We start from the raw sequence: 13,112 nt of genomic DNA, 5'->3' as shown, positions 1-13,112 counted from the left end.
AAAGAAACCACCCACATAACACACACAAACAAGCATCTGATAAAATTCTGGAGAACTGTACAGTTTGCTACTTTTGTAAGGCTTCATAAATTATTAGCCAGCTGCTAGTGCTTATATAGAGAGGATTTCCAGGAATGTTTGTGTACAGTGCAGTGTTCATGTGGTAAACCAGACGCTGGTAAACAAGGAACTTTACAATTGTCTTCATCACCCACAGTGATTCATGCAATTTTTATGGATACTGTGTTTTATCTCAAATAAAAAAAAATCGGAAGATAAATCATTCTCCCCAAAGCAAGATGAAGTGGAAGATAGGTAAAAATATACACTGCCTTGCTTTTCCAATCTTTGTCAACCCAACCTGAAATTAATTCTAGGGGCTTGTCTTCTCAGCAAAAATGCGAGCAATTCTTTGTTCTTGTATGTGTATCTACGTGCAAGAAACCACACTCCACAAAAGGTTAAGTCAGGGTAAAACTGCATATATGATGAATTAATAATTACTAATTAAAATGGTCCCACATCTGTGCATACCAGTTATTCAAGAATCACTCTGAATTGCCTCAGGATAGAAATGGAATAAATAAGCTATGCTGTGTTATGTGTAAAAATCACTTGCATACAAATGCACATTTTTCATTGGAAAAAGAAACCAAGATGGAGGTGGAGCAAGGAGAACAGGTAACGGTAGCTATTGTGAGAAAGGAAAGTAGAAGGGGAATAGGTAAGAGAAAAGAAAAAAATATAAGAGTATTCTCTATTCTATAAAGCATTACAAAAGATGTTAAAATTCAACAGGCTCACTCCTTCTATGCTAATCTTGAAAGACATTTATGCTTTTCAGTAGTATCTCTCTTTTTTTTTTCTTACCTTTATTTGTTTTCAATAGATTCTTTCTTGTCAATGGAAGACAATCCTCTCCCCACTTTTCACAGGCATCTATCTAGCGATATATATGGGGCACTATTATTATAGCCCTGAGTGGTTGGAAAAAGGAACAAGAAAAGTCAAATTCATGGATTTGAATTTGTGGTAATGATTAGAAAAAGTCTAGAAATAGCATCAATTTTACAATGGAAAAGCAATGCCAGTTCAATAACCATTTTTTTTTGTCTAATCTGACTATTCCTGGGTTAGTTCTCTGGCAAAGAAATGCAAGAATGTTTTTCAGGCTTCAAGATAAACTATTATTATCTGTGTTTCTGATTTTCAAATATTGTAATAGTGCTGAATAAAAATGGTTTCCATGCTGTAGGGCAGGGTATAATGCTAAAGCTGCTAAAATGTTTTCTGGTTTGATTTGTACTGTACCGTTTGAATCTGAAATGGCTCCATTTTTGGTTTGTATAAACCATACTTTGTATCCACTATGCAACCTATGCATAAACTCAAAATGGTGTCCAACATACAATTAGCCTCAAACATTTGTTGAAATATAGCATACAAAAGGAGATATGAAGATTGATAGATGCTTGTGAACCAGTTTGTTATATGAATGCATACTATAAGGACAGTGGTGGGATTCAAGTAATTTAACAACCGGTTCTCTGCCCTAATGATTTCTTCCAACAATCAGTTTGCCAAACTGTTCAGAAAGTTAACAACCGTTCTCCCAAAGTGGTGCGAACTGGCTGAATCCCACCACTGTATAAGAAGGGCTATACTGTGATATTTTACAAACAAAACACAAGGATCACGGTTAGCTGGCATCTGAAAATAAATTAGCAGTGTAAGGGAGATGCAAATAAAATTAATATAATTTTTATGATAGAGTAATATAACCATGGTTTCCAAATTGTGAAAAATATTAATTCTACTTTTTTTTTGCAGAACTATATAGTAGTCAGAATCTAATCTAAGAATCTAGTCTAAGATATCTAGTTCCTGATACTGCCTATTTGAGAAGATGTAGAGAAATTGGAACAAGCCCATAGGAAAATTAAAAACTATTAACATAGAGGACTCTTATAGGAATTGTCAACAACATATTTTCAATCCTTTCCAAGCTTAGGAAAATTCTGAAGCTCTGTCTGTGTTTGCCTTACACCCTGAATCACAAACTACATATCTGTATTTGGAGTTGGGTGTGTTGAATGAGCCCAAGTTATATGATTTAACATGTGATTCATGGCTCATCGACATGTCTCCTCCCCCCAAATGCAATTCAAAGTTGGCGCACTAGTCATTTTTCAAGGTCATGTCTTAAAGATGCTGTTTTCAACTCATCTCCATAGCAGAGCCCGCCAAATTTCAGCTTACTTGATCTAATATAGAAGTTAAGTTTTTTTTATCTTCTCCCATTATAAACCTTGTTGTATACTGTATAATATTTCTAGCATTTTGGCAGCAATAGTGGTGATGACAGAATCAGCAACTGGGCCTCTATTGATTTCTGACTGCATGTCTTGATTTCTCTCCAGTCATGGGTCCTCAAGGCAGCGTCCTTGGACCAACACTCTTTATACTATACATTAATGATCTTTGTGACCACATCTCAAGTAATTGTGTTCTCTTTGCTGATGATGTCAAACTATTTAACACCACAGACAATACTTCTATCATTCAAAACAACCTTGATCATCTAACCGCTTGGTCTAAAAATTGGCAGCTCCAAATTTCAACCAGCAAATGCTCAGTCTTACATATAGGAAAAAAGAACCCAAAAACTAAGTACATACTAGATGGACATTACCTTACAGACGACCCCCATCCCGTTAAAGACCTTGGAGTTTTCATGTCAAATGATCTAAGTGCCAAAGCCCACTGCAACTACATAGCAAAAAAAGCTCTAAGAATTGTAAACCTAATTTTGCGTAGCTTCTTTTCCAAAAACACCACACTACTAACCAGAGCATATAAAACATTTGCTAGACCAATTCTAGAATACAGCTCGCCTGTTTGGAACCCTCACCACATCTCTGACATCAATACAATTGAACGTGTCCAGAAATATTTTACAAGAAGAGTTCTCCATTCCTCTGAAAACAATAAAATACCTTATCCCACCAGACTTGAAATCCTAGGCTTAGAAAACTTGGAACTCCGTCGCCTTCGACAAGACCTAAGCTTAACTCACAGAATCATCTATTGTAATGTCCTTCCTGTTAAAGACTACTTCAGCTTTAATTGCAATAATACTAGAGCAACTAATAGATTTAAACTTAATGTCAACCGCTTTAATCTAGATTGCAGAAAATATGACTTCTGTAACAGAATCATCCATGCTTGGAATACTTTACCTGACTCTGTGGTCTCTTCCCATAATCCTAAAAGTTTTATCCAAAAATTTTCTACTATTGACCTCACCCCATTCTTAAGAGAACCATAAATAAATAAATAAATAAATAAATAAATAAATAAATAAATAAATAAATAAATAAATAAATAAATAAATGGGCACTTTTCTCCATGGCCATTCTTAATTGTGCTGCTGAACTGCCATGACCTCTGAATCTTCTCACAGCAGCTTTTATGGCACCACGATTTGTGTTGAGAAATCTTAGTTCTCTCACTCTGCCAGCACTCAGCATTCTGGCATCACCATTTAAGAATGGGAATGTCATTCTCTCTTCTAGCACCAAGATTACTACAAAGATTAACAGCAAGACACTTCCCCATCACTGTATTGTGTTTAGCCCAAACATCTGGGGACATTGATTTTTGTAGTGATCAGTAATATAGTATGATTTTATTGGATTTTGCAATTTTAATCTTTGTTCTTAATGATGGTCTATAAATATTTAAAATCATAATGTCCTGGCATAAACCCAGATTTTGAAGAGAGTTAATTCTGAGAAGAAACTGCTTATAGAATTGGGTTCACATAGAGAAGCTTGATGTCCAGAGTGGAGATTGTCAGCATCTCGGCATAGTTTGCAGAACCTGTAAGAGTCATCTGGATATATATTTGCCTGCTCATTCCACAGCACCAGAAGTACATATTGTAACTGTCTAGAAGTGTTGTAAGTGTCTGGAACCCGTACGGGTCTGGATGGAGAGAAACAGACTCAGGCTCAATCCCACCAAGACCGAGTGGCTGTGGATGCCGGCAGCCCAGTACAGTCAGCTAATTCCATCGCTGACTGTTGGGGGCGAGTCATTGGCCCCCACGGAGAGGGCTCGCAATCTGGGCGTCCTCCTGGAGGACGGCTGTCTTTAGAAGAATATATGACAGCCGTCGCCAGGGGAGCTTTTTATCAGGTTTGCCTGATGCGCCAGTTGCTCCCCTTTCTGGACCGGGCTTCCCTGTGCACGGTCACTCATGCCCTTGTTACATCCCGCCTGGACTACTGCAACGCTCTCTACATGGGGCTCCCCTTGAAGGGCACCCGGAGGCTTCAACTGGTCTAGCATGCGGCTGCGCAGGTGATAGAGGGAGCACCTCATGGCTCCCATGTGACACCCCTCCTGCGCAGTCTGCACTGGCTCCTGGTGGTCTTCCGGGTCCAATTCAAGGTGCTTGTTATCACCTTTAAAGCGCTCCATGGCTTAGGACCGGGTTATCTACAGGACCGCCTACTGCCACCAGTAGCCTCACACCGACCAGTGCGCTTTCACAGAGAGGGTCTCCTTCGGATACCGTCAGCCAAACAATGAAGGCTGGTGACCTCCAAGGGGAGGGCCTTCTCTATGGGGGCCCCTGCCCTCTGGAACAAGCTGCCTCCGGGGCTTCGTCAACTCCCCGACCTCCGGACCTTTCGCTGCAAGCTGAAGACGTTGTTGTTTTGACGTGCAGGGCTAGCTTAAACGTAGTTTTAAATTGGGGTTTTTAAATTGGGGTTTTAAACGGGTTTTTTTAATTGTATTTAAAAAATTTTAGGCCATATATTGAATTAGTTTTTTATATTGTTTTTTAATTTGTATCATATGTATTTTGATTTTACTGGCTGTAAACCGCCCTGAGTCCTTCGGGAGAAGGGCAGTATACAAATTTAATAAATAAATAAATAAAATAAATAAACTGTTCTGTTACTTCATCAGCATGAAAGATAAGGTACCCTCCCCCCAAATCTATTAAACCGCTTTTGTAGAAATAGTAAAGCAGAGTTTTATTGTCCAGATTGGAGGTCCACTGCTTTCATTATTGTGTATTTTATTTGGCTGTGAACCGCCCTGAGTCCTTCGGGAGAAGGGCGGTATAGAAATTTAAATAATAAATAAATAATAAATAAATAAATAAATATGTGCATGTGATATCATGACACATGTACAGAGTGATGGAGCTTATGACTTGACGTTGCTTTCTTCAACCTCCATTACCTCAATGGATAGCTTTGTAAGATTATGCTATCCCTTATATACTCCAAAGTTACTTTAAGGCACCTATGCTGTGATATTTTTGTTGCTCCTCAATCAGATCTTTATCGAATCCCATGCCTTCATTTCTCTTGGGCAGTTGAACGAATTTGTTTAATTATTTCTGGTTTAATTGCAATATAACAGGAATTTCTCCAGACCCAATTTTCAAATAGAAGTATTAGAGCTCTACAGTGCTTGAGGACAAGCTACTTTTTCATTGGAAATAACTCTTACTTCATCCCACTTCTCAGCTTCTACGCTGTTCCCATTCCCAACACTGGTATTGTCAAGCCACTATGAGTGCCTCAAAAGTGATTTTCAACTGAAGAAATGAATAGCATCTTGGATGTTTGGCATCTCCCTCTCATTGCAAAAGTATATTAGCATTATCCCTTTGATTAAGTATAAACTGTAATGAATGGTTGATGGAGTAAAATTGGCAGCATAAAATGTGCCTGGTGGGTTAGTGTGAAATGGTTTTAGAAGATTTGGAGAGTATTAAAGGAATAAATTAAATTCCTAAAGAGCTAAAGAGAAATTTTTGCTTAGCAGTTGAAGCAAATTTAAAGGTTTTAGCAAAAGCAACGAGAAAAAGAAGGCATATTTTCAACGTATCTGCTCATACATTGGCCTATTGCTTTACTTATGCATTTTCAATGTTCTTTTTTTTAGCACAACTTCATTTCTTTCTTTGGGGTAGGTATATTCTTCAATAGCTAGTGACAACCTAAACAGAAATTGATGTGTCTTGTCATTTTATGGTGCCTGGGTCCCAGGCCAAACAAAAGATTTCACACCCTCTTTACCACCAGATATCATTCCTACCTCCCAACTACCATTTGCCAAGAAAGGTGAGATCTCAAATAAGCACAGCATGCACAATCATAATAAAAGATAAAAGATACGTTGTATGGACGTAAATAAAAACATACTGTATATTGTATGGATGCAACACGATAAGCCAAAACCAAAACCAATCATTAGTGTGATGTATGATCTCAAGCTTTATAATTAATGACCTTTCTTTTATTTGTTTCTGACTTTAAACTCAAGGTAAATTAATATTACAAGAACCAAAATGCTTTCAGTATATAGTCACTTCTTCCCCTTCCAGTTGCAGCCCCCGCTCCTCATAGTACATCAAATACTTTTCTCTGGAAAACTCTTTGACTATCAAGATGGGCTTTGTTGAATGCAGGACTTGAATCAGCCCTGCGGGTAAGTAAAATGCATCACTTGGTCGTTTGAATCTTGGCCAAGAACTGCCATGAATGTGTTAGCTCTTGTAATAAGATCACACATATGTGTAAGTATAAAGAAAAAAGGATTCTTTGTCCACAAAAGGGGTTTCCTATTTCATCTTCCTAACAGTCTTCTATAAAGAGAGTAGAAATGTGTGTAGTGTATACTTATACTTCCCTTAAAGGCAATGATTTAGCAAGCTAATTGTGAAATCCAACCCAAAGGTACCTACAATTAACATATACATTAACATGAAAAAATCTCAGCTCAAGTATTTTAAAAACCCCACTGTATTTAAGAGAAAAATTAATAAATGTTCCTGAAGGGCTGTTTTAATTAATTTGTGCAGTTTTACACTTCTCTAAGTACTGGTCATAATAATCATATTATTCATTTTAGAGTTTTTGGTGTTTCCCCTACAATCAAGGCCAGCCTTTGAACATCATTTATATTTGGCTATTTTTTATATTTTTCCCAACTTAGATTTTTTTTTACTTCAGAGATTCTATATTTTTATGGCAAGACAGGACAATTGGAAAACTGTTGTTCAAGTGCTGCTGAAAATCTTCAAAATTTAAATCATTACAACAAAGCCCCAAGTGAAACAACATTTGTGTATAATTAATATAGTCTGTGCAATAAGATATGTTATTCTACAATATATTATACAAAATGTAATTAAAAGTTTTGTATTAAGAAAAACAAACACCTCTTTCAGTGTAGAATTTTAGATTCAAAAGTCAAAAGATTTAATCCAGGTATTCCTCAGGGCTTTATAAAACAAGAAATACATGTTTTGTCTAGAGAGAAAACTTGTTTTTTCATGCAGAGAGCCATTTATAATGCATCTGGGGAGCAGAAAATTCCTTTTTAAATTATTTGTGGTCTTAGTACCAGATCACATCACAGGGAATGGTTCTCAATTTGAAGAATGCTTGGTCAAGGTTACAGCCTACAGCCCTCCGACTACAAAGAGTTGTGCACTGTTCATAAAAGCTAGCTAGCTGTCTGTCTGTCTGTCTGTCTGATGCCAAATACACACACACATATACAAACAAATGAATTTTTAGAGGTTTATGATAGAAGAAAATTCTTGTTTTGATTTTATATTATAGAGTAGTGTACAAATTCACATTTTCACTGCTTTTCCAATTCTTACTCGAAGGAGTTTGTAATATATTGATTATAAACACACTTCAGTTTATTCATCTACCAAAGGAAGCAATCTGAGGAAGGAGTGGGGCTTTGAATTGGATGTAAGGTTTGAGGGAATATTCAAAGGAAATATTGCAATACACTTCCTATTCCACATTTTAAAATATAGTTGAAGACCGCATTTGTAAAGGCAAAAACAGCTTTTGGGATCTTCCTTACCAAGCAACTGGTCACAATGATTTTATGTGATCAACAAGAAAATCCAACTGTAACAGGTTGGATTTTGCCCTTAAAGATTCAATTGATGGCAATAAGGGAAGGTGGAAATCTGAAATGGCAAAGCTTTATTTAGAGATAGTGTGATAATGCAGAAAAAGAAACAGGATCCCTATACTTGTAATAGTTTTATTGAAGTTGGGCTTTCTTTCATATAAAGATAATCCTCGATTTACAGTCATAATGGAGCCTGTGTCCATTTATGCTGCAAAAGGCCATAAATGCAGGCCGGTTGCCAAGGACCCCAAAAATGGCAATGTGATGGGGGAGAACTTTGGAACTGGGTCATAAGTTCCTTTTGGTGAGTCGATCATAACTTTAAACATTTGCTAAGCAACAAGTTGCAAATCAAGAACTACCTGTATGTATTTGTTCATGATGAAATTTAATTATATAGCAGAGAGCAATTGTAATAATCTTCATGTAAGTTGCTAGTTTATCTATAAATCTGAAGGAAAAATTCCTAAGCATCTCAGGAGACCTTTTATCATTAATTAGAAGATGAATGTTCAGGCTTTGAGACACAAGGTGGCACCACTACTACACCTCTGATTATTAGATTTCATGGTAAATTGTGAAAATCAATTCACATAAGTATATTCTGTATTTACTATATTCTTGGTTTTAATTATTGAGATATAAGCCAGTAAATATCTACTACTAGGCAATTAAGATCATTTCATCATCAAAGAAATGAAATTTAAGCATCACGTATCTTCTTAACTATCTCAATCTTTGCTGATTTTACTTACTTATTACTTGTGAGACAAACTGATAATTATATATATATATATATATATATATATATATATATATATATATATATATATATATATATATATATATATACACACACACACACACACACACACACACACACACACACACACACACATGTATGTCTTTGGTTATTCGGGTTTTCTCCCGCGTAAAATTGGAAGTGTATTGGTGACGTTTCGACGAAGTCTCATCCCAGAAGCACGAAGCTGAAGCCTGAAGATGACGAATGAGACTTTGTCGAAACGTCACCAAGACACTTCCAATTTTACGCGGGAGAAAACCCGAATAACCAAAGACCTACATACAAACACCCGCGAAAACCTCAGAAAATATATATATATATATGTGTGTGTGTGTGTGTGTGTGTGTGTGTGTGTATATATATATAATATTTGCCTTGTTACATGAAAGATGAACTGGAATGCATCATTCATTCATTTTAAATAACTTCTTTTGAACTTTTGTGAATAACTTCTAACTGGCTTCAATTAAATTAGCAAAAATCAGTGTAAATACATTTCTCTGATCTCCAGAATAAAGAATCTCCATTTTGGCATGTATTGTCATGGGCTTCTTTGATTCGACCCACGATAGCTTTTTCCTCACTTTCCATTCAAAATAATTGGGTTACAAGCATACCCATAGATAGTGGTGTCAATTTTAAAATTTAAATTTAAAAATATAAATAAAATTTTAAAAATCTTGAATGATAGGTAAATTGGGGGAAATTCCCATTTTTTTAAAAAAATGAAAAAGTTGTGAAAGCTTTCATTAGCTATCAAGTAAATTGCTTGGTTTACATATTCTTTAAATCCAGTCAATGTGATGTACAAGCTTTCGTTTGCTCCTTGCAAATTTAGCCACTTATGATTTATTCAATCAACAATGGTTAAACAAACCATAGCCTACTACAGTGTTCAAGCCAACTCTTACTATAACCCAGGTTCAACAATTGACCTTTTTATATTTGACTGTTGTATGCTTCCGAGTACAAGTGCCAACACAGATAGTGCTGGAGATTCTTGAGTATACAATTAAAGATTTTAGGACATAAATTTTCAATAGTTAAGCCTTGAAACTTCTGGATCTGTGCAGCACTCAGATCCTGAGTCTACATAGCAGTATTTGGTCAGCTTTTTTTAAAAAAAAACTGCCTTGGTCCTCTGCAGATTTTTTTTATGGATACCTATGTGAAATGTGACAAAATGATTAAAGTTTAACTCTTAACATCTCTAGAGATATAGATTAAGAAAGAGAACATCAGATATCTTGTATATTCTTTTCCCTTAAAACTGTTCCTGTTGTTCTATTTAGAAGACACTGGAAAGTCAGGCAAAACCAAGACCACACCCTGTAGTGAAAGTTGTCACTGCTTCTCTGTCTATTTAGGTGTGGCTACTATGTACTATAAGTAGCCTTCTCCAACATACCAGTACTGTGACATAATTACACACAAAAAGAGAGGATTTTCAGACCACCTGCAACAGTATCAAATATTACCCATCACTGTTCTGTTGTATTTAGGAAATCATACTTTTGTTCAGAGAATAAGGGTTCTTCTGCTTTAAGTTTCTATAGCAGTTTGAAAACAGCTACAGCTCTCTAATGTCAGTACTACTGAAGATACTAATCAATTTATTTCTAGTTCAGAAAAGTTAAGACTGCTAGTAGGGTAGATTTTATTTGCTTTGAGAGGCTGTGACTCTGTTTCCCCAATAGTAGAAATGCTATCTCAGCTCTCTCCCTGAACTTGAGATTGGAAAAGGAAAATGCTAGTTTGGTGGTTTTATAGTTCTTCCTTAACGGCTAAGAAATGAAATTAACAAGAATATTATCCAGATCCTTCCATCAATGAGTTTCTTATTTGGTAATCATTCGAAAATGTCTTGAAGTCAGCTCTGCAATTGTATTACCTCCCAGTAATCTGACAAGATTGGGAGTAGGCAGGAAATCCCATGAGCTAATGAGGATTTTCTACAATCCAACAAAAGTGTGCAAAAAAATCCTTTCACTATTCTGTTCTTCCAAGTCCAGACAATGGGAGGCAGGGTGAAACAAAACAAAAAAATTGTGAATGGGGGGGGGGGGAAGAAAAGCTCACTCAGTTTTGTGGAATTCCAGCATCACAAGATCAAGATTTTGCCAATTCAACTATGGCAGTACTAAGCTGGAAGAAAATTACCTTAACTGCCTATGAAAGATAATACTGTATAAGAATACAGTGGAGCAGCAGTCATGCCAGATGGATGCAAATGTCATGTATAATACAGCCATCAGTTTCTCCCTTCCCCTCAGTAAGTGGAAGCTTCCATGTGAAGCTCCAAACAACAATGGGCTATCCTTTTTTTCTTGATGTTCCTTGTGGGGAAAGAGGAGAAAATTTGGTTGCTGTTCCTCTTACATGCTAATTCCATCAGCTAAAAAGTTTGTTGTTGCTCAGGCGCTAAGCCATGTCTGACTCCTTGCAAACCCATGGACTGCAGTATGCAGGCTCCAGTGTTCTCCACTGTCTTTAGAGTTTGTCCAACAACTAAAATGTGCTTTTTGCAATATCACCCATCCTTGAGGTGGCAGAAAACTACAGTAGCATGAAATTTTCTGAACCCATTGCTGATTCCTGTTCTAATACCTTTGTTCCAATTCTTTACAATTGCCTTCCCTAAGGCAATAGGTGACAAAGCCTAGCAAGATTTTAGATAAGTGGAGGGTGCACTTAAATGCCTGAATTAATTGGGGAAAGACTGCTTTAACAATATAGCTATATTTAACAATATATAACTAAGGATGACTTAAATCCCTGCTCACAGGATGAAGGCAACATCATAGGGCTAGGCAAAAGATATCAGTGGGCCATATTGCAGCCATGCCTAGAGACAAGTAAAAAAAAAATACGCTAAATGATTTATTCAGAATGCAGGCTAAAGGGTACTCACTAAATAGGAATTCTTAATCAGCTTCCTTAGTGGAAAAGAATTGTCTTACCACCTATTTAAACTCTGACAGGAGAGGTATGCTCTAAATTCCCTCCCTCTGTTAGGGAGTGTCATCAGTTGGAACTCAGGAAGGGCGACTTTTCTGTTGTGGTGCCCATCTTCTGTATATCATTCCCCTGACTCTCATGGCCAGATCTTGAAACTAGTTTTGTTACTGAACCTGGGGCCCTGGGCTTGTGGTTGAGTCTGTATTATGGCTGTCAATTGTGTCAGATGGCTGCAGTTGGTAATATTTACGGCTTTATGTTTTTATCTTGTTTTCAAGTGTTGTTAGTCACCCAGAGTTGTGTTATTTGAGACAGACAACAGGATAAATTGAATGAATAACTTGTTTTCCCCAAAAATAAGACCTATCCTGAAAATAAGCCCTAGCATGGTTTTTAATGTATGTGCATAATATAAGTCCTATCCCCAAAAATAAGCCCTACTTAAGAGCCTGCGCAAGCAGCCACCCGCCCATTTCATCTGGTTGCTTTCAGTGCTGTGGCCATGAGGTGGGATAGTGCTGGAGCCACCTCATGCACCTCACACCTGCTTACCTCAGGGCCTCTGCAGCCAGGCCATCCATACTCCAACACCTGCCGCATAGCGGCAGCACCGAACAGCCATTGCAGCAGGAACCCACATAGGCACAGGCCCACATCTTCTGGTTGCTTGCAGCCGCAATGAAGCAAGAGGCAGAGTGGTGTTCTGGTGTTGGTACCGTGGTTGCAAGGTGAGGCATGTGTCAGGGTGTGGTCGGCCTGGCTGCAGCGGCCTTAAGATAAGCCAGGGCGTGGCACAAAGGGCAGCTCCACCCGCCACCTCGCCTCGTTCATGGTCACAGCACCAATATGTTGCTCGGCCTCCTGCTGCATTGTGGCCGCAAGCAAGCAGAAGAAGTGGGCCGGTGGCCATGCAGAGTCTTGCTGGATGGGGCTGCTGGAGTCACCTCTGCAAGGTGAGGCAGGAGTTGGGGCACGGGTGGCCTGGCTGCAAGGGCCCTGAGGAAAGTTGGTGTGGGGCGCGTGAGTCAGCACCACGCGGCCTCCTGCCCCCCACGAGCAACCAGAAGAAGTGGGCCTCCTGTACATGGGGGGGGGAGAGATCCCCCCAAAATAAGCCCTAGTGCTTATTTTGGGGCCCAAAAGAAAATAAGGCCTGGTTTTGTTAATTTATAATTTCTGTTCCATATTTTCTCCCAATCTGATAAATTTATATTATGTCCAATATTTTGGCCCCATGCAATCATACATCCTTTCACTACTTCTTCTTCCAATTCTACTTCTAGCAAGTATTTATAAATTTGGGTAATATTTTTTTTGTCTGGCCCTAGTAAAATTTTATCTAATTGCTGTGGTTTAAGATATATTCCATATTCTTTTATAT

At 37.7% G+C, this 13,112-nt stretch overlaps 1 protein-coding gene across 7 annotated transcripts in view; it reads right to left on the bottom strand.

The window, feature by feature from the left end:
* The window catches only part of MTF2 (metal response element binding transcription factor 2), a 37,877-nt gene that overhangs the window by 15,302 nt on the left and 9,463 nt on the right, over positions 1-13,112 (bottom strand). For 6 of the 7 annotated variants that reach the window (XM_058175835.1, XM_058175838.1, XM_058175833.1 and 3 more), the window contains exon 2: positions 871-977. The gene's annotated coding sequence lies outside the window, so the exon portion shown is untranslated. Of the gene's footprint in view, positions 1-870; positions 978-12,283; positions 12,384-13,112 lie in introns of those variants that run through there. The other variant, XM_058175834.1, reaches the window with a different exon arrangement.

Source organism: Ahaetulla prasina, chromosome 3 (genome assembly GCF_028640845.1).
Source record: "Ahaetulla prasina isolate Xishuangbanna chromosome 3, ASM2864084v1, whole genome shotgun sequence".
NCBI classification, from domain to species: Eukaryota; Metazoa; Chordata; class Lepidosauria; order Squamata; family Colubridae; genus Ahaetulla; species Ahaetulla prasina.
Note: the sequence above shows the minus strand (reverse complement) of the source record. Positions and strands in the feature narration are given on the sequence as shown.